Source organism: Mesitornis unicolor, unplaced genomic scaffold, assembly GCF_000695765.1.
Source record: "Mesitornis unicolor isolate BGI_N332 unplaced genomic scaffold, ASM69576v1 scaffold849, whole genome shotgun sequence".
In the NCBI taxonomy this organism is placed as follows: domain Eukaryota; kingdom Metazoa; phylum Chordata; class Aves; order Mesitornithiformes; family Mesitornithidae; genus Mesitornis; species Mesitornis unicolor.
In genome coordinates, this window is record NW_010206343.1 from 22,389 (window position 1) to 26,454 (window position 4,066).

Below are 4,066 nucleotides of genomic sequence, written 5' to 3' on the forward strand. Positions count from 1 at the left end.
GGAAAACAATGCCAAAATCAAACATTTTTTTCCAAAGATGCTTGTGGCAGTCCACCAACCTCTGCAAACCTTCATGGATGCGGGTGGGATGGGGACAGCAAGGTCCACGTCTTGGTCCCTGAGGCAGATTTGAGACAGGGTGGCAACTGCAGGCAAGGATGTGGAGCCCCTCTGTTTGACAATGGATAGCTTATTTAGCTGGGGTGTAAATGTAATATACACGATACGTCTACTAGTAATACAAATAATACTGGCTTTGTTCATACTACATGGTATGTGCTCTTGGATCTCCTCTTGGCCCAATGGGGAGCTAAGACATCATTACCGTGAGGGAAAGGGGGACCACCTCAATGTGGCTGAAATAAAGTGAAGAAAATGCTTCATCCCATCAGTGTGAGTACTGAATGTCCTAAGGATAGGATGAGAGCATGTTTCAGTTGTGAGATACAAAGGAATAGTGGAGATTTTTTGAGCTGAAAAATAAGAAAACTAGCATGGGTTTTTTTTATGCTGTGAATGTCAGCATGTTGCTGTTTATCACTGTGGTGGAGGCCACTGGAGAGCAACACCCGTCTGGGAACTGAGAGTTTTATCTTCTGAATTGATTTGAGCATGTGCTCAGAAGCTGACAGCTGACAGTCCCAAATCTCATCAAGAAAATGATGGAGGCAACCACTATAACCAAAAAGGGCAAAGAAATGTCAGCGTTTGCAAAATGTAACAAGAAACAAAGTATGCTTTTATTTATGTATATTGTAGTCTCATTTCATCTGCAACAAAAAGACTTCTAATTCTGAAAGGTTGTAAAAAAGTTCATCTCCACACAGACCAACACAATGCAGCTGCTGAAGGAACCACAAGTGAGGGCTCCCTCTTCAACACTGGTTTGGTCGGTGTGCATTCATTTCTCCACCAGTGTGACATGGACACACAACATACATGGCCAAATCAGAGCACAGTACTTGACCCTTGATTTCACCAAACACCAGTGAAGTTTTATGGTCCACTTAGGCATTTTTCAAAATATTTACTAGCTAGACAGCGAAAACCCGGAGCCTTCATGTTCTTAAATGAGCTAACACGGTCCTTCAGAAACAAGTAACTTCTAATTGTGGACAAGAAATAGAAATACCCAGGTGATGCCTGCAGTAGAGAACAAGTATCAACCCCATGACTGCTGAGGTCCAGATAGGCAACCTCCACGTTGGACCACGTACCCACTGACCTTGACAAATCCGGACTCATCAAACAATGAGGTCCATGTTGGATCTGGAGATGCTGTGCTACACTGCACAAAGGTAGAGATGCAAGGGGAGAAATGTGCATGACCATCATGTCTACACCCACACGGCTGGAGTGGTCTGTCATGGCACACACATTTTCATGGGGGTTTCTCTTGTTTTTCTTCCCAGGGATAGTGTTTGGGCATTATGGAAATGGCCTTCAACCCCTAACTGCCCACAGGGCTGGGTAAAACCTTGCTATTCTGCTGGCACCAAGCAACAGAAGCAAAGGCCTCAGTAGGGTGCCATGGCCTCCTCGTGCTCTAATCACAACCTTCCAGCACCTAGTGAAGAGTGGAGGGATGGGATGGGATGGGATGGGATGGGATGGGATGGTCTTCCTTTCTTACCTCTCTCAGGAAGGCAGGGACACATCACAGAATCACAGAATCTTAGGAGTTGGAAGGGACCTTGAAATATCATCTAGTCCAAACCCCCACTAACCCCAGCCCCCTCCAACTGTCCCCCACTCTTCACCACAGTGGATCTGAGGTGCAGGAGCAAAGGCAGCATACAGCCAAAGAAGAAAAGACAGAAAATACTGCTGGCAATTGAAAAGGTAACAAAAAATACAGAGTGGTATTTTTTTTCTTTATAAAATGTACATAAAGAACATATACCCTTTGAGGTAAAAGTGAGACCAGTTTGTAATTTAACCAGATACATTAACAACAATGACAAAAAATAAATCTACAGTGGGTGTGCTAGTAAAATAAGAGACCAAGTTTTGGCTATATACAATACTTGAGATAGTTAAAATGTAATAATCATTATATATACATTAAATACATACAATTACAGTTATTTATATACTATTTACACAGATTTTTTTTCCCTTTGCAGTTGGTAGTGTGCAAGCAGAAGCGCATCTGATCTTTCCTGAGAAGGTGCTGAGGCTGCGAATCGTTACTCATAGTAACGTGTGTTTCTTCATTCTCTTTTGTGGTCACATCTGTCACAAACAATTCAATGGGTTTTACAGTCACTGTTGTTGCAGTGCTCCTGTTTCTTCCCTGCGGGAAGAGGACTGCAAATCTCCAACCTGTAGAAGGCGAAGACTTCTGGCATGCAAAGATCCTGGGTCCCGAGGAATGGGTGGTGACATTTCTCCAGCTGTCAGCAATGACCTTAGCTGTGAGCAAAGCTACGTTAATATTGATTTGTCCAAGCACTCGCCAACATTCAAGTTTATTTCTCAATGGAAAAAAAATTACAGAGAATATAAATGGAAGGAAATTGGTTGCAAGTCACCTGTAATAGGTCCTTGGTAGGCTATGATAAAGTGACATTCAACCTGACCATGGCATAAAGAGCGAGCCAGGAGAGACCATGTTAGGTGAGGCTCCCAGGATGCATGGAGACCCATCTACAGAGGGATGCAACATAATCCTAATGAAGTTTCAGTTCCTTGTCAGGCATTGCAGATTTTATAATAAAAGTACTAGGGTTGCTCTCAGTGAGTTACAAGATGTGCTGAGTGACTGGGAGCTCATTGTTGAACTTGGATGGTTTTGGGTGTTTGAGGAGGGAATGACTCCCCACACGTACAGCGTCCTTGTGTCCTCTGACAACTTGATGTGTTCACACTTGAGTAGCCCCATTACAACACAACTATTTCTCTGAGAGGTATGGGTAAGATGATATTTTATTAAAGGAAAGTCTTAGGGTCACCAGTGAAACCTCTGAAAGACTTCTGGTGTTCTGGGGAGAAAACACAACATCCTTCCCATAAGATAAAGCTAACAGAACAAGCTCCCTCATCTGACACATATAAAGGAAAACCATACCATATTTTAGTAAGTCACATCAGATGTACTCTCCCAAGTTAATGATTACTCCTATTTTATACGATATATCTTTTCTAACCCAGAGAAAGTGTAGCCTGGCCAAAAATAGCCTAAAGGCAGACCTGAAGGTGGTCTGGGGGGGCAGAAGGAGAGGAGCTTAACACCAGGAAGGGAGGAAAATGTATTTTAACATTGCTGGCACAAGAACAAACGATACTAAACTGGCTGTGAACACATTTATGCTGGCAACAAGAATGGGGTGTGGCAAACCTCCCAGCAGCGAGGTTTTCCAACGGCCTTCTGAGCAGCATAGAGGGCAAAAATCAGACATCCTCCCTTTCCTGCCTTTTACTTGGTGTTAAGATTGACGAACTTTTGAACAAGTGGCAGGGTGGGTGGTTGCTGACCACAGGAGCGCCCACCTTCCTGCGGGTGACACCAGGCTCATGAGCTTAGGGAAAGTTGACATAAAACCTGTGAAGAGTGCAGGTACCACGGCTGCAGGATTGCATGAGCTGTGGGTCACTTTGCATGAAGGAAAATCCAATGGTTTGTACGTGCTGGTTTAATTCCTCCCGTGCTGCTGCGGGTTGACATTGGCATCGTGGTGGGGAGGCATAAATGAAGGAGCACTCTCCTGTAGTGTAGCTTTGTTGGGAAAAAAAAATCTGAAATGTAACAATAAGCTTTTTTATAGCTTTTTATAGTTTTATGGGCAAGTAAAAGAATTAATCCAGATGGCACCCGATCTGTTTATTAGCATGTATAGGCAGAGAGTGCTTATAATACCAAACTGTATCTTTTTTATTGAACAGCTCTAGAAAGCCATTCTTCTGATGGATCACAGTTCTTTTCAGGGAGGAAGAGGGTTTCAATTATCCTCTGATGCACACAAAAAAATAATACTAGCAAATAAACTGTCCAAAAATAAAACCAGGTAAGCCTCTTCCAACAAGGGTAGAAAAAAATCTGATTATTCTCACTAAACTATTCCCT